Source organism: Humulus lupulus, chromosome 7 (genome assembly GCF_963169125.1).
Source record: "Humulus lupulus chromosome 7, drHumLupu1.1, whole genome shotgun sequence".
Classification (NCBI taxonomy): Eukaryota; Viridiplantae; Streptophyta; class Magnoliopsida; order Rosales; family Cannabaceae; genus Humulus; species Humulus lupulus.
Window position 1 is genome coordinate 2369414 of NC_084799.1, and position 18870 is coordinate 2388283.

Genomic DNA, 18870 nt, shown 5'->3' on the forward strand with positions numbered 1-18870 from the left:
CGATGAACCTGAGTCAACTGAGTTTCTTCAGTGCAGATTACAAGAATACAAAATACAAGAATTCTCTCAGAAATGCAAGTACTCTCTCTCTAGAAAATTAGAATTCGAAAAAGCTCCAAAAGTCCCATTTATGATGCCATAAGCCTTGTATTTATAGGCTCAGGATCATACAGATGATATCCCCCCATAATCGCGATATTTTATTATTCTCATTATATTTAAATTACAATAATATTCAAAATGTAACAGTACACTATATTCGTGGGATAAATGAGAGATTCCCGCGCAAGCCAAGATCGATTCTTGCTGAAGCTGTTTCTGGGATCTCTTACGTAGCCCTGATCTGTCTAGTCGATCCATATCTCATTCAAGCTTGGTCAAACACACCTTCACTGGGAAGACACGCACTTGACTGGGCAGGCATGGTCATGACTTGGCCGGACATGGTCATGACTAGTCGGACATGGTCATGACTGGGCAGACAAGGTCATGCCTAGGCAGACAATCATATGACTGGTCGGACAAGGTCATGCTTGGTCAGTCATGACACTTGACTGGTCAGTCGAATTTCTTAATTGGTCTACCGGGTCACTCCTAAGCCAGATCACTTTATCACAACTCTGAGGAGCCAATATATTTATTGACTATTAATGTGTCGTTTACGGACCATGTACTGCCACTAGTCACCTCTATCGCCACGTCATCAATCTCCAATTTTTGGGGATAACATTTGCCCCCCAAGTTTATTATACGATTTTCTCGTATGATAAACTTTTCCTCTAGTAAAATGTTCTTGAGGTCATCCAAAAGCTCCCATCCGGTTGATAACTTTCACGTAAACTCCCACGACTGAACTTGTCTTGTGATTTCTTCAATTTTTTTTTTTTTTTATCTTGTTGTATTATGTGTTTTGGATGAGAAATGGTGTTTGTGCTAGATGGAATTTAGGGCCTTGCTTTTTTTTTCGGCTTAGGGTTTATGGTGAGGTTCGGGTATGAGACATGGAATATTGCCGTTTGGCCATTGTTTTTTTTTTCTTTGTAAAAAGTATGGTCCGATCGGACCATACATTAGCCCCTTGGTCTCAAGATCCATCCGACTGAATGCTAGCATTGGCTTGGACTAGGCCCCTCGGACAGCCTTGGACACACACCTCGGCACCATCGCTCCTTGGACGCTAGGCTTCTCTCCTCGGACGCGCGTCTTCTCCTCGGGCGCACGCTGGCTCCACGGACACAAGTGCTGCTGGTCGGACACCCTCGGTGTGCCCCTCGGACACCAGGCGAGCTGGTCGGACACCCTTGGCGTGCCCCTCGGACACCAGGCGAGCCGCTCGAACACCCTCGGCGTGCCCCACGGACACCAAGCAAGCTGCTCGGACACCACATGGGCCATTCGGACACCAACCTTTTTAAACACTTTAAGCAGTTTTAGGCATTCTTAGGCATTTGCTTGGGCACATGGCATAGCCATTTAAGCCTATGCCTAAAACTTTCCCTACCAAAAACCACCAAAGCACCTTGTTCGAATCTCCCAAAAGTATTTTGAGAGATTGATTTCTTTCAATCAATCTTGGGAAAAATTGACATCTCTTCTCAAAGAGATTTTTTCACTGCGTGGTAAATATTTTTACTTTGCATTCATTTGCTCGTGTTTGTTTGATTTACTCCAGGGACTCATCGATGTTATTTATGCTAAACAACAGAGTTTCCTACTCAATCGGTGATACATGCTTAGCCGACCAGGGAAGTTGTATCTACTCTCCCGAGCAGAAAAACTTTGCACCTGATCAGCTAAACCTAAACCTTGCACACGGCTAGTAGTTTGCTCTTTATTCTTGTGAAGACAATTGTTGCTTAGCAGCTTTGATATTTTTCTCGTATAGCCGAGCTGTTGACATTTATACTTTACTTTTCTTTGCTAATTTAAAACATTCTAAGTCTTTTTTAGACTTAAAAAGTTACAAGTTTTTTGTGAATAGTAAAGTCACTATGATGTATGCCTTATATTTTCGCATGAGTACTTAGTTTTCTAACTTAGAAATTTTAGACATTTCATAAGTCCATACTAAGTATACTTTCTCACACTCTTGTTGCTCTAACATTTTATGAGCATAATGTTTATTGTCACACGAATATCTGCTCCTAACTTGAAATTTTAAAAATTCCAAGTTACTTAAGCTTTGTCAAACAAGTTAGCTTAATGGCCTTTTTGGACTTCAAAAATTTACAAGTCAGCCTAAAAACATATATATTAACTCGTGCTCTTATTGCATGTGTTAAATTATATACCAGTATATCCCATGTGACCCCCCAAGTTTTCGAGGGTTGAAAGATCCTTAGTCACTTGCTACTTGACTGAATCTGTTCGAGTAGTTAATTACTCGTGAAACACATAGAAGATATGGAAAATATTCGAGTAGTTGAACACTGCTTGAATGTATCGACCAGTTGAACACTGTCCAATTTTGCCGACCAGTTGAACACTACTCGAATAACTAACACACATGCATATTTGTAGCAAGAATCGACCACGCTGCACGTAGTCTCTTTTATTACTCGTAAATTAAAAGGACAAAACATGTCTAATAACGAGTCTTAAACAACCAAAATTGTTCGAAAATAAAATGACTAGTTAGCAAATAACCAGCTCATAAAACAAACTTAAATAACAAGTCTAACAACTCGAAATCAAGCTACCACTCTGAAAGCGGTATTTAAGAATAATATATCCTCTGATGCTCGCCACTCCAGTGGTTTCTGATCCTAGCACTTCCACTCAGAATACCCTTCCCTTGCTTCGATGCTATCCTCAGCTAAGTGTGGACCTCCACATATAGTGTCTAAGGTAAAGTCCACAGGTCCGGGTTGCAAGGGTGGAGATCTTTGTCGTCTGAAACTAGGATTGCTGCTGCCTCCTCCTCCTTGGGGTGTCTCTGCCTGGTACTTCCTCAACTTGCCCGACCAGAGAAGAAACAATTACGACAGTCATCTTTGTTGACTGTCGTAATTGTTAGAATATTTATTTAAATGGTATATAAAATCAACTAATTGATTTAATATATCAAAGTCAATATTTTATTTATTGACAAAATATTCTAATTAATAGTCAACATTATTTGTTACCTGATTTTGTTGTTACTCGATTTTTCATATCCCAACTGATTGAGAAAATGTCTCAATCTGTGGCAGAGACTCTGATGGCAGGTCTCACTCTATAAATATAAAGTACCGGTCTCCAAGCTCACTGTTCATTCTGACTTTCAGTAACTCCATCTAAAAAAGTTAGTGAGAACTTGGAAGCCCGTGTATTCGTTCTAACTTCTGTTTCTTTTCTTTTGTAGATCTAAAGCTAGATCTTGGTTATCAATTGCAATGGCTGGAGGTATATAATATTCGATCATATTTTTGTATATGTTCATTCTATATAATATTCGATCTAGTTTTTTGTGAATAGTAAAGTCACTCTGATGTATGCCTTATATTTTCGCATGAGTACTTAGTTTTCTAACTTATAAATTTTAGACATTTCATAAGTCCATACTAAGTATACTTTTTCACACTCTTGTTGCTCTAACATTTTATGAGCATAATGTTTTTTTTCACACGAATATCTGTGATGGACCCAAAACGGGTATGTTTTAAATATTTATACTCGCAAGCGCACGAATCGTATTTATAGAATAGTGTTCGTGTAAGCACGAGGTCGAACCCAAAGGAGTTGTCTAAAATCGAAAAGAAAACTATTTTAAACCAAAATTAATAAATTATAACCTAGCTCCAAAGATTGATTAGAATTTGTGACAAGAAAATAAACTAAAAGATAATAATAAAGATATTAAAGCCAATCTATAATCATAAATTAATAATAGAAACCAAGATAGTAAAATAAGATTATTAAGGATTAGAATCGACAAAATATAAATTTAATAATATTTATAAGTACATTGATTCCCAAGTTTTAGTGATAGTTAAAATAAATCAAGCTATCATTTTCCAAATATATTTATAATTTTAAGCACAAGTTACTTCTAAAAAATATAGGATTTTTCTCCACTTTTCAAAATTATAATTTCAAAGCATTTAGTGTAAATCAATCTAATGAAATAACAAATAAATCAATGAACATTATTTATAAGGCAAAACATAATATTTTTGTTCTAAGCATGGATGTGTACAATTTAATGACACATCTTACACAAAGAATATTATGTTTTGCACTAATGAAGAACAAAGTGTAAATATATACTAACAATCCAAAATACATGATATTTAAGATGAAAGAAGATATTTGAAAAAGAAAATTCCATAAACTTTGTTGCACAAAATAGGAAATCAACATACAAAATAAACACTATCTAGTTACATATTGTTTCATCATCACCTTAATAATCTTAAAAAGATTAGAAACTCATAACTATGATAGAAATTACAAACAAAAAAATTACAAACATAAATAGGAAAATTTGGAGGAGAAACCCCCAAATTTCCTCTAAAAATACATAGAAAATAACCAAAAAGAAGAAGAAGATGAAGAGAATTGAGAGATTTTGAATGTGTAGAAATTATGGTATAGTAACCTCCCTCTAAAATGGACACCCCAAATCCCTTATTTATAGCCAAAATGAGTATATTAAAATAATCAATTTAAATTAATTTAATTAATTATAATATGGTAAATAGGGGTAAATTATAGGGTGTAATAATGATATTTTGGGGTAAAATGTGTAGAAAGTGGGGTAAAAATGTGGTATTTTTGACAAAAGAGACAAGGGTACAAAAGCATTTTTGTTGGGCTCAATAAGTGGCATGCATGAATGTGGTGGCTTTAGGGCTGCTTTGTGTGAGGCGGCTGGAAGGAGGTGTGTTGGTGCTTCATGTGATAGCCGAATGTTGGTGATTGAAGCAGCTGGCTAGGTGAAGAGAGCTGGCAGGAGGCGTGGACTGCTGAAATGGTTGATTGCATGGGAGGATGATCTTGGCTGGGCATCTTCATGGGCTGAAGGTTGGGCCTGCATGTGAGCCTTGGCTGAATGTTCTTCAAAAATATCACTTTTCATTTCTTCTTTTCTCAAAAATGCCACCTTTCTTCCTTTTTTTTTCCCTTACTTTTCAAAGCCCAAAATTGCAACTTCCCTACAAAATAAACATAAATTAAATCATAATAAAATATTTTCAACTATAAAATAAATCAATTTAATTCTTTGAAAACATTAATGTACGCCCTGATTTTCCCACGGGCTGATTAGCAGGCCGAGTTACTGACTAATCACAATTAGTCCATGAACATCCCCAAGACCGGAGCCCCCGCTTCGAGGTCGTACCTTCTTAGCTCGAGCAATCCCTAAGGACACGCCAAGGTTGCCCAGGAATGGGGGAAAGAACCTGAGGGCCGAAGGTCGGGTCAACACACGCAAGATAAACGTGCATATATCTGACATCACGTGTCTGATATCTCCCTAACTTCTCGGACACGCAGCGGGAACGTGCATGTTCTGAAACCCACGGCTGGGTTGGGCCGTGCGGCCCATTATCTTCTTACCTATCGATTTGACCATACTTATGTGTCAGGTTTAGGAATTAATCATGAATGTCACAGAGTTGATATGACAAATAATAAGGTCACGGGATGACCTCCTTACCAACTTCCAAGTGCCTTCTCCTATAACTATGGAGAAGCTGGGAGTTGATAGGGGTTGGGAAAAATAGTCTCTGAATAGATATATGCTTTGTAACCAGATACCCAGAATATATCAATAATATTGACTAGTGGAGTAGAAGGATTTTAACCTTTGAACCACTTAAAAACGTGCATTGAGTCACCTAGTTCATTCTCTAAGATTTTACATCTGCGACGGTTCTATATTCAGCACTAATACCTTTCTCTTCTTCTCTTAATTACCTGTTGGTGAAGAACCGCGTCAACAGTTTGGTGCTTTCATTGAGAGCAAGTTTGATTAGTGCTGCCACAAACATCCAACTATGGTGACTACTCGATCTAGGCATGGCAACGAGACAGAACAGCATGATGGGCAGGAGGCTCATCATATCGCCATCCCTGATGAACAAATTCCTGAAGTCCAGCAGCGGCCAGGAAAGCAGCCAGCGGGCCAAGACGATACTGGTAGTTCGGCGCCCTGGCCACCTAATCTGAATCCGTGTTATTATACTGCGGTGGAGATGGAGAACGCTCAGCTGAGGAGCCAGTTGGCCACTGCTAGTCGGCAAATCCAGGATATCCTGGCCCGATTTCCCCCTCTCACAACCAACGCTAACGTTGGAGAGAGGCAAGGTGAGGCTCCTAAGTCTCGTCGGGGTAGTCGGTCCAGGCATAGCCGCTCGGATAGACTTCCAGCAGCCAACTCCACCCCTTCATCGTACCATCGAGACGCAAACTTCGGGGAAATGCCTGGGACCAGACAACAGCAATACAGCCGCTCGGTTAGGACGTCGACTCCTAGCTCTCAACCATCCACGAGGACGCCCAGGAGAGCTCGAGGAAATTCCCGGAGGAGATCCGAGGAGGGCCAAAGACGTCAGCCCATCGCCGAAGATCGTCCTGCGCCTCGTCCAGGTCGCTCGGCGCGGGACCAGCAAGCTGGCAGAGCCGAAAGGCCCCCACCAAATTTGATCCGTCCAGATGGAACCCGGATCGCTTCACCAGTCAAGCATCCTCCATCTCCGATCAGATATCCGTCTCCTCCTCGGCCCGTCCGAGACATCCCAGCTTACGGGAGTAGTAGGAGAAACCCACCATCAGCGGGACCTTCCCGGCGTAGCAGGGCGCCAGAAGAAAGCCCAGGTCCTCACCACCAAAGACGGACTCCAAGTCTGTCCAGCAGGAGTCATTGGACCGGTAGTCGCTGGAGTGATCTCTCTGGAGGAGATCTACGTCAGCGACTAAGTTCGGCACAAAGCCACCAGACCACCCAGGGAGGCGACCTTCGAGATTACCTCAACTCTCACAGAGAGGACAGGGCTAGAGATGGTAGTCAGGCTCGCTCGGGGGGGGGGGGGGCCCGATTCGAAGTACGTAACGGAGGTAAATGTCCCAAATAACCTATCTCAAGATAGGAGGGGCAATAACCCACCTAATATGTACAATGGATCCGGAGCTGCTAAACAGCCCCGGAATAACCAAGGATCTCAGGATCAAACCCTCGAGCACCTCACTCAGATGGAGGAACTGATGAAGAAGCTCTTATCAGAAAAGGAAAAAGACGAATATGATTCGGGAGACGAGATGGAACTCTTCGCCCCCAACATAGCAGCGACGGCATACCCACCTGGTTTCCGTATGCCTCATTTATCAAAGTTCAACGGGGACGGAGATCCATCGGACCATTTAGGGATGTTCAACACCTTAATGATGGCCCATAATATTGGCCCGGAGCTCAGATACTTGATCTTCCCCTCCACACTGACCGGACATGCCCGACAGTGGTTCAACCAAAGTAAAAAACAGTCAATCAGCTCCTGGAAGGCCTTCTCAGCCGATTTCAAAAGGGCATTCCGCGCCTCCCAGGTCGCCCGTGTTCAAGCCGACTCCCTGGCCAATGTGAGATAGCAGCCCGGCGAGACGCTGAAGGCCTACCTGAGCAGATTCGCGAACTTCGCTGCCCGAGCTAGGGACGCGGATGATAGCTCCAAGCTCATGGCCATGAGAACCGGAATCCTTGTCGGAGGAGACCTATGGAAGGATATACAGAGGAAGGGAGTCAGCTCGGTTAACGAAATCCTTAACAGAGCCCAAGAGTGGATAAACTTGGAAGAAGCAGAAGCCTCAGCCGCGGGAACCAGCCAGGTTCCCGAGCAGCCCACCGGAGTAGGGACGGAGGTCATGGCAGCGACCCCAGGCGCCATACAGAACAACCAACCGGGTGGAGGCAAAAGAAAGGGAAATGGCGAAAACAATCAGCAAGGCCAAAAGAAGAATAAGTCTGTAGACAAGTTTAACCCCGTGTTCGCGACATATACCGAACTCACCCAGTCCAGGGAAGGTATCTTCCTGGCCAACTCTACTCGGGTCCCCTGGAAGAGGTCGGAACCATTGAAACACCACAAGGGAAAGAGAGATACTTCCAAGTTCTGCCGTTTTCATAACGACGTCGGCCACAATACCGACGATTGCAGGCATCTCAAAGATGAGATAGAGACTCTCATCCGAGCCGACCCCTTGGCTCAATACTCACGGAACAGGGTCCCAGCAAGTCGACCTGCTCCAGACGTCCCAACCAGTCAACCTGGGGCTCGGATAGATCAGGACATCCCTCCTCCCGTGATCGAAGGAGAGATATCCACCATCTCTGGAGGACCGCATATGGCTGGCACGAGCAGAGGCACCCAGAAGAGATACGTGAACGAACTAAAAGCTCACAACGGAGTGGAGTTCATCCCGGAGCAGCGTCAGTCAAAACAGCAACGATTAGAGAAGCAACCGATCACTTTCACGGAGGAAGATGCAGGCCATGTCCAGTTCCCTCATAATGATCCGTTGGTGGTAACAGTCCAGCTCGCCAATCGGAAAGTCAGAAGGGTGCTGGTGGACAACGGGAGTTCGGTGAACCTTTTATTCCGCTCCACCTTAGAGAAGATGGGTCTGACTGTCGCCGACCTAAAGGCGACCTCCATGATGCTGTATGGCTTTTCGGGAGAAGGATCGGCAGCAATAGGGACGATCGAGCTGGTGATCACCCTAGGGGAAGAATCTCGGACAGTCTCTAAACTACTTGAGTTCGTGGTCATTGACTGCTCCGCTGCCTACAACGCCATTTTGGGCCGACCTACGCTCATAGCTTTCGAGGCTATCACTTCCATTCGACACCTCGCCATGAAATTCCCTACTTCAATAGGAATCTGCACCATCAAGGGCGATCAGCTCGCTTCCAGGGAATGCTACAGCATTTCCTTGAAGGGAAAATCTAAACCCGGGCAGCTGGCTATGGCCATTCTGAGTGAAGAGGAATCCCAGGAGCCCTTGGCGGCTCCTGAGATTGAAAAACCTCAAAACGCCCAAGGGGAAAGTGCCGCCCTTAGTGAGGACATTGACCCCCGAATAGGCGAAGACAGGTCCGAGCTCCAAGCTATTGAGGAGCTCGAGGAGGTGAACCTTGATCCACAAAATCCGTCACAGACGGTCAAGCTCGGGAAAAACCTCTGTAGCAAGAGGAAGGCGGAGCTGATTTCGTTCCTCCGGGATAGTTTAGATGTATTCGCACATGGTAGGGATCAGCCCGAACAACCCGAGCTGAAGCCCTTAAGGAAGAGGTGGCCCGATTCAGAAAATGTGGTTTCATCCGAGAAGCGAAATTCCCTATTTGGGTCGCCAACCCCGTGCTAGTTCCAAAGCCCAACGAGAAATGGAGGACCTGCGTTGATTTCTCCGATCTGAATAAAGCCTGTCCCAAGGACTGTTTTCCCCTCCCAAGGATCGATCAGCTGGTGGATGCCACGGCGGGACACGAGCTCATGTCCTTTATGGACGCGTACTCAGGGTACAATCAGATCGCGATGAACCCGGCGGACCAAGAACACACCAGCTTCATGACACCGACTAATGTCTATTGCTACAAGGTCATGCCATTCGGTCTGAAGAACGCCGGCGCTACCTACCAAAGGCTAGTAAACAGAATGTTCTCGGACCAGATCAGAAAAAACATGGAAGTGTACGTCGATGACATGCTCGTCAAGTCAAAGACTGTCGGCAACCATGTTTCTGACCTGGAAGAATGTTTTAGAATACTACGAGAATATGGCATGAAGCTCAACCCCCAGAAATGCACTTTTGGTGTCGCATCCGGGAAATTCCTAGGGTTCATAGTTAATACCCGGGGAATCGAAGCAAACCCTGACAAGATCAGGTCATTGCTCGAGCTTCCTTCGCCTAGGTCGCGAAAAGATGTCCAGGGTCTGACAGGAAGAGTGGCCGCACTGAACCGGTTCATTTCCAAGTCAACCGATAAGTGTTTGCCCTTCTACAACCTGCTCCGCGGAAACAAGAAGTTTGAATGGACAATAGAATGCGAAAGCGCATTCCTCGACCTGAAGGCGCATCTGGCTGAACCGCCCGTGCTATCCAAGCCCAAGGCGGGAGAGCCTCTTTTCCTCTACCTGGCCGTCACTGAGGACGCGGCTAGCGCCGTACTAGTACGAGAAGAGGACCAAGTTCAGAAGCCAGTCTATTACATTAGCAAGAGACTCCTCGGGGCAGAATCACGATACCCACTGATGGAAAAACTGGCATTCTGCCTAATCACGGCCTCGCGAAAGCTCAGGCCGTATTTCCAATCCCACTCGATACATGTCATGACCAATCAACCTTTAAGGCAGGTTTTGCAAAAGCCTGAAGCATCGGGACGTTTGTTAAAGTGGGCAGTCGAACTCAATCAGTTCGAGATGTTCTATACTCCACGAACTGCCATAAAAAGTCAGGCCTTGGCCGACTTTGTGGCAGAGTGCACGGGATTCCAAGAGAATCCAGCGGAGGACTCATCTCAGCTCACTTCGCCCCAATTGTTATGGAAGATCTTTGTAGATGGTTCATCCAACGAAAACGGCTCCGGGGCCGAAATCATCCTGATATCCCCCGAGGGACATATGTTCCACTCGGCGCTAAGGTTCGGGTTCAAGGCCTCCAACAACGAAGCGGAATACGAAGCTTTGCTGGCCGGCCTAAGGATAGCCAGGGAGTTAAAGGCGAGCTCAGTCCAGTGCTTCAGTGACTCCCAGCTCGTGGTTAACCAGGTCTTGGGCGAATATCAGGCACGAGGGCCCAAGATGGCCGCCTATCTGTCAAAGGTAAAAGCCGAGTTGTCTGTGTTTGGGCGAGGATCGATCGAACAGATACCTCGAGAACAGAACACCAATGCAGATGCTCTTGCCAAACTCGCCACCTCGGGAGAGACGGAGACCCTGGGGTTGGTACCAATAGAATTCTTGGAAAAGCCAAGTATAGAAGGATATCGGGCAGAGGTCGAGATGGTCGACGCCAGGCCGACCTGGATGACCCCTATTCTTGAATATCTCGCCGAGGGCAAGCTGCTCGAAGGACGTAACGACGCACGGCGAGTCCTATATCAAGCTCCGAGATATACGACAATCGATGGAGTGTTGTACCGACGTGGGCACTCTTTACCTCTCCTCCGATGCGTTCTTCCAAATGAAGCGAGGGCCATCCTGCAGGAAATTCACGAAGGCTTCTGCGGAGACCACACTGGGGGGCAAAGCTTGGCCTTAAAGGTTCTTAGGCAAGGCTATTACTGGCCAACTCTGTCCAAAGACGCGATCTCATACGTGAAGAAGTGCAACAAATGCCAGCGATTCGCTGCAGTTGCCCGAGCTCCTCCAGTCGAGCTAAGGATGATCTCAGCCCCTTGGCCGTTTGCTGTCTGGGGAATAGACCTGGTGGGCGCCCTGCCCACTGGAAAGGGCGGAGTCCGTTATGCCGTAGTAGCCATCGATTACTTTACCAAGTGGGTCGAGGCCGAGCCGTTGGCAACCATCACGTCTAAAAAGGTGCTTGACTTCGTGATTAAAAGCATCATCTGTCGCTTCGGCCTGCCCAAGAAGATCGTCTCCGATAACGGCACTCAGTTCGATAGCGACATGTTCACCGAGTTTTGTGAAAGGCACGGAATTGTGAAAAGCTTCTCCTCCGTGGCCTATCCTCAGGCAAATGGCCAGGTCGAGGCTGTCAACAAGACTCTAAAGGCGAGCCTCAAGAAAAGATTAGAAGAAGCAAAGGGAGTCTGGCCGGAACAGCTCCCCCAGGTCCTGTGGGCATACCGGACCTCGCATCGGACTCCTACGGGTCATACTCATTTCTCCCTAACCTTCGGGAGTGAAGAAATCCTCCCCGTGGAAGTTAAGGTTCTGTCGCATAGAGTTCAGTCCTACGACCAAGATCGGAACCACGAGCTCCTATGCCATTCCCTAGACCTCGTTGATGAAAGGCGAGAGGATTCGCAACTCCAGCTCGCCCATTATCAGCAGAAGATCACTCACTATTTCAACTCTAAAGTCAAAAAATGCGCCTTTAGCATTGGCGATTTGGTCCTAAGGAGAGTTTTCCTGGCCGGGAAAGATCCCAAAGAAGGAGTTTTGGGACCAAACTGGGAAGGACCATACCAGGTCATCGAAGTCATCAAGGAAGGAACTTGTAAGTTAGCCCGACTTGATGGAGGAGCCATACCACGGACCTGGAACGCCATCCACCTTAAGAAATATTATCAATGATCCACTTGTAAGGCCTGGAAGGCCACTTTCTATATATTAATAAAAAATCAGCTTTTTACACACATTTGCAATTGTAATCTTAAAGTAACCATGAAAGACCATTTCCCAGTTACTTGGGGGGCATATGGTACCTGGATATAACCAGGTCTCCTTAACGACTTAGATGTTGGTTTTTATCTATGGATCGTTGCTCTTCCTAAAGAGCTCGAGACACGGATAAGGGTTAACGCTAACTAAGTCCTATCCTGGTTTTAACTGGGTCATAAAACTTGGAGGTTAACTTAAATTTATTGATCGTGGTTCTTCTTAAAGAACTCGAGATATGGATAAAAGTTAACACGAACTAAGTTTTCGAAATAAGTTCCTGGTTTTAACTGGGTCATAAAACTTGGAGGTTAACTTAAATTTATTGATCGTGGTTCTTCTTAAAGAACTCGAGATATGGATAAAAGTTAACACGAACTAAGTTTTCAAAATAAGTTCCTGGTTTTAACTGGGTCATAAAACTTGGAGGTTAACTTAAATTTATTGATCTTGGTTCTTCTTAAAGAACTCGAGATATGGATAAAAGTTAACACGAACTAAGTTTTTTTTTTAAAAAAAAAAATATATATAATGTAGCCAAAAGCATGAAAAAAGCCTAAGTTAAAAAGTATGGATTAAAGGCAAAGCGTCTCGAGGTGAATACACCTCATCCAAAGGTTACACAAAACACTTAAAAATATCCGAAGGTAAAGAAGGAAAAAGCATCCTAAGCCCCATCGGTTGGCCCCTTGGAGGTCGCCGTCTCACCATGCTCCGCCGCGCCAGAGGCTTCCCCAGTCTCCGAGGGCGGGGCCTCTTTGTCGAGGCGAGCTTGGAACTTCACCAGCAGGCGCGCCCAGAGACTCGATGGCATGAAATAGAAGTCAGCCTCCGGGTTGTGAGCCTAGCAATGGTAGAACAGATCCTGCATGGACTGATCCGAGGTGGTCCGTTCAGCTTCCAGGGCGGCCTGGGCCTCAGTCTTCGCTGCCTCGAGGTCTGTCCGCGAGGTGGCAAGGGAGGTCTCGAGCTCTTGGACCTTCGAGCGTGTCCTCTCCAACTCGGCCTTCGAGGTCGCCAACGCATCCTTTGCCGCCTGAGCCTCCTGGAGAGCGGCCTGGTGCTCGGTCCTCATTTCCTCGAGCTGAGCTCTGGCCCTGGTAATGCTCCGGTGGATTGCAGCGACGCCCTACGAGAAATGAAAGATAAATTGGCTAAGTGGAAAAATAAGGCGATATGTAGAGGTGAAAGCTTTAAAAGAACGGGGCAGCTTACCGTTAGGGTCATGCCCATTGAGGACTCTATTACGTCAACCGGGCTCATTGTCTCAATAGCTCGGAGCTCCTTCTCCTTGAACTTGTAAAAATGGCTGACGGCGTAGTTCGCCGATTCGTACACCGTTCCCCGGAAGTCCTCTGGGATCTTCTCCAGGTCCTGGGGATCGATCGGGATGCGTACCTCGGGGGCTACCACGACTGGGGTCCCGGTCTCCATTCCTCCATTTTGGGGGGCAGGCAGAACTCGCTGAGGCGGTGGAGGCATTTGTCCCGCTCCGGCAGCTGGAAGGATCGCTCCTAAGACCTGGGCTGGCGGGGTTTTCTCCTTCTCCTTTGCTGGAGACTTCGTGGAGACCCCGGCGGAGCTCTTAGAACCCCGGAGCCTTTTCAGTCTTGGCCCGGCTGAGGGGTTCCCCCCGAAGACTATGCCCCGCAAACTATCCTCGGGCTGAGACATCTCTTCTGTCAAACAAAAAACATGGTTATTACAAGTTAGCAATCATACAAAGATAAGGACAAAAGTTTAAAGCTAAAAAGCATGTGAATACTGAGGGAGCCCTACCCCCCGAGCTGGAAGAACCTAAGACGATTATTTCACGAACTGGCGCAGGTTCTAGGTCCGGTTCTGACTCAGGGCTAGACTCTTCTACATACTGCCTAAGCCCCGAAGCATAGATACCCCTCTGGAGTGATGGCCATGTGCGTAGATTGGTCCCATACTCCTCGAATAAGATCGACCTAAAAGCTAGGGTGTTATCTACTACTACGGTACCCCTAGTCCGGCTCTCTTGGTGATCCAGCACGAGCCGGTCAACATAATGGAGCAGGAGTGTGTTCAGGTCCGGGTCCCTTCGGTGACGGTGGACGATCTGCCTAGGATTGAACCTAACCAGCCGGGGGTCTGCAGTGGCCCTATCTACATGCTTAAACAAGTAAGGGTTACCTTGGCCGGAAGGACCCGCGGCTGCCCCGGATTGGATCCTCTCCTCCAAGGCCCTCTTCCTATTCCTCACGAGCGGAACTTCGGCCGCCTCGTCCTCCTCGTCTTCCTCTACTGCGACCTCCTCCACGATGATAGGTCTGTTGTCACGGGCTGGGGGCGGCCCCCGGGGCCTCTTCAGATTCAGGGTCTGATTTGGGAAAATCAGTTTGCAGAACACCATCGTCTCGTCCGTCACGAGCACGCGATAGTCCTTCTCACTGGGGGGCAAGCCCGCCAGTGTTTCATATTGGCCCCCGAGGGTCACAGACTTTTCAATCCTAGCGTAGATGGCTGCAAGATTGGCTGGAATCAGAGTGGAATCCGGGAGAAGCTAAGATAAAATAACACTCAAAAGGCAAGCTAAGATCGGAGGATACTTACGAGGACGATTGAAGTAGTGGTAATCGCAGTTCCGGAACCCAGTTGACATGAAGAACTGGTCCTTTAAGTCATTTGGGTGGCTGGGCAGCTCGATGACTGCCGCCGTATTGGGAAAACGGGTTAAATAGTAAAACCCGTCACCTCGCCCCCGTTGATCCGGGCTGGCTTTGAGGCAAAAGAAATATAAAATATCAGCAGGGGTAGGGACCTCCCACTCCTGCTTCTTGAATAAATACCTCAACCCTGCCAGCAGACGGTAGGAGTTGGGGGGGAGCTGAAAAGGGGCCAACCCCACGTAGTTCAGAAAATCAGCGAAGTACTGATCCAGGGGAAGGAAGGCCCCTGCCTTGAAGTGTTCACCACTCCAGGCCGCGAACGACTCATCGAGCGGCGTGCAGCTCCTCTCGCCATCCGAGGCAGGTCGGGCAATAACGGAGGCTTTCCCCAGTGGAATGTTGTGACTGAGGAAGAGTTTGTTGATCTTCGTCTGGTCGGTTATCTTTGAGACAATTCTCTTCGCCTCAAAGAATGCGTCGGGGGCCACCTCGACCTCCTTTTCCACGGCCGGGCCGAAACGGGGGATCGGGGAGCTGGGCATCACCGCCTTTCCCTTTTCCTGCCGGGAGGCCGAGCTTCCAACGTTCTTCTGGGGAAGGTTCTTTTTCGGAGCCATCTGGTCGCCTAGTGAACAAAAGAAAACACTTTAGAAAAGGCGACCCAAGCAGGAGAAAGAAGCAATTATTATTTGCACGAGCTGAGGTAAGCCCAGCCCGTGGAGAGTGGAACCACGCGGTTCAGTGAACACGCGCGTATACTCCCAACAGATCCCAGATTACTCGGAATTTGCGTGTCAGGGGGTTCAGAATAGAATTTTCCTTGGGGGGGAAAGTTTCAACAGGCGGAAAATTACAAAACCGCTTAAAGGCGTGTTCCCTAAGCTACCTGGTTTTGCATCCAAAAATTCTCAAAACTCCTACCCAGAAATTTTTCCAGAAAAAGCATCCTGAAACCCATACTCTAAAGCGATTTCCCACAACAAATGTACCCTAACCTAAAATGGGCTGTCACCCCCCATATTCACACAACCCAGAAAACCCTTGCATGCGGCTACAGTGAAATTTTTTACCTAAAGCTACAGTAGCATGCTTTCAAAGTGAACAGGGTCAGAAAACTTACAATGTATGGCTGGGAGGTAGACGAGGGCGTTGCGTTGGTAGGAGCTTCGTCGGTGTAGTAGCTTCCAAAGCTTCGGAGAAATCCGTGCGCCTCAGCTTCGTGAGCGATGAAAATGGCAGCAACAGTGTTGAGGGTTTCGTTCTTCTGAAATATGGAGAGGGAAGAAGAAAGGAGATTGGGAAAATTTCGAATGAAAGGATGGCCCGTGCGTAGGGTGGCCACCCCCTTTTTATATACGTGAAGGATCACGTGTAGAAGGCTCTTGGATGACCCTGGTGAGGGATCCGAGGCCTTCCACTCGAAATACGAAACGACGGCTGGGCATGGGCTAGGCCATTAAATGCGGTTCTCGTAAGACGTACCGTCACCACCCACGACGTTCCACGTATCAGACGCCTGCGTAAGGAGTGGAATGCGAGGAGTCTATGGGGAAGTCTAAAAGCCCCTACTGTGGTCTTATATACGACGTCATGTACCACGAGCAAGAGCTTGGGGGGCAGATGTACGCTCTGATTTTTCCACGGCCTGATTAGCAGGCCGAGTTACTGACTAATTACAATTAGTCCATGAACATCCCCAAGACCGGAGCTCCCACTTCGAGGTCGTACCTTCTTAGCTCGAGCAATCCCTAAGGACACGCCAAGGTTGCCCAGGAATGGGGGAAAGAACCTGAAGGCCGAAGGTCGGGTTAGGGGAGCAGCTCGTGGTACGAGCTATATACGGAGTTCTGACCCTCTGTAAAGTCAACACACGCAAGATAAACGTGCATATATCTGACATCACGTGTCCGATATCTCCTTGACTTCTCGGACACGCAGCAGGAACGTGCATGTTCTGAAACCCACGGCTGGGTTGGGCCGTGCGGCCCATTATCTTCTTACCTATCGATTTGACCATACTTATGTGTCAGGTTTATGAATTAATCATGAATGTCACAGAGTTGATATGACAAATAATAAGGTCACTGGATGACCTCCTTACCAACTTCCAGGTGCCTTCTCCTATAAATATGGAGAAGCTGGGAGTTGATAGGGGTTGGGAAAAATAGTCTCTGAATAGATATATGCTTTGTAACCAGATACCCAGAATATATCAATAATATTGACTAGTGGAGTAGAAGGATTTTAACTTTTGAACCACTTAAAAACGTGCATTGAGTCACCTTGTTCATTCTCTAAGATTTTACATCTGCGACGGTTCTATATTCAGCACTAATACATTTCTCTTCTTCTCTTAATTACCTGTTGGTGAAGAACCGCATCAACAATTAAAACCTTTAAAAACTAGATATTTTTTGTATTTATAATAATTTTTATATCAAAATTTAAATTTATTATTCTTTAACATATTTACAAAATTAATTATATTATTTTTTAGCATATTTATAAAATTTGTATGAGTTAAAAAATAGTTGTTTTATTAATTGAAAAAAATTAATGAATATAATAATTTTTAAAATATTAAATTATGCAAATATATATATACATATTTATAAAAATTAATTTTTTTCCCGCGAAACCAAAAAAATTTCATTTCCCTCTTGTTCTTCCTCTCTGTTTCACACAGAGAAGGCTCAGTCTCAGTCTATGCTTAATCATTTCATCACCTTGAAAGCTTAGGAGAAGAAGAAGAAGAAGAAGTCGAAGGAGCGTTGTCCGTTCTTGGCTTCAGAAAGCCGAGACTTAGCCGAGGCCGACAAGTGGCGCCAGCAGATGATGCGCGAGATCGGTCGCAAGGTTGCTGAGATTCAGAACGAGGGCCTCGGCGAGCATCGCATCGCATCCAGGACCTCAATGACGAGATTAACAAGCTTATACGGGAGAAGTCCCACTGGGAGCGCCGTATCGTGGAGCTCGGTGGCCCCAATTACGCTAAGCACTCCGCCAAGATGACTGACCTATAGACGGCAATATTGTGGACGTTCCAAACCCTAGCGGCCATGGTCCTGGCTACCGGTATTTTGGCGCGGCAAAGAAGTTACCGGGGGTTCGGGAGCTGTTCGAGAAGCCGCCGGAGCTGCAGAAGCGGTGGACGAGGTACGACATTTACAAAGAGGTATTGAATTTTTGTTTCCTTTTGGTTCAGTTTTTGGTATAAATCAACCAATTTCAGTCTTTTGAGTGGCCCATAGTTAGATTTCCATATTAAAGAATCCAATGACCAGATTTTTTACAAGTTTTGGACTTGCAATCCATGATGAAGTATCTGTTTTTGATGAAATTTATGATAGGTGGGTTATGAATTTAGGTAATTTTGGGGGTGCTTACAGGTTTAATTTTGTGTGTTTTAAGTTATATAAGATTTGTGGTCCTGCTTTGTGCTAACGTTCTTCTAATGAGAATCTGGATCTCCAAACTAATTTTAGGCTACATGTTTTGATTTTTGTTCTTCTAATGAGAACCAACCTCTACCCATATACACTAACACCCATATCTATCCATGTATATCTTGGAAAATATATATATATATACAAACCGCTATATACAGTTTATCAGATAGAACAAGACACAGACAATTTAATTAGACAGAACAGAATCAAATGCTTTAACTTAGTCGAAAGTATTGATGGTATTAGCTAGGTGTGTTTATGGCTGTTATATATAATATGTTAGGTATGAAAAGACAAAAAGGGTATTGATGAGAGAAATGAGTGACCTGAACCAGCAGCTTCGACTAGATTTGGAGTCCTTAATTTTTAAGACTTAGATTTGGAATAGTGCAACTAGCTTCGAGAGACACTATCATAGACAATGACTGAAATTGAAGCTCTGGCGTTTGCTCAGCTGCGCTTTTGTCT

The 18870-nt window shown here is 45.8% G+C and overlaps 1 pseudogene; it reads left to right on the forward strand.

Moving 5' to 3' along the window:
* LOC133789610 (uncharacterized) overlaps positions 1-18870 on the forward strand; it is a 31315-nt pseudogene that overhangs the window by 9579 nt on the left and 2866 nt on the right.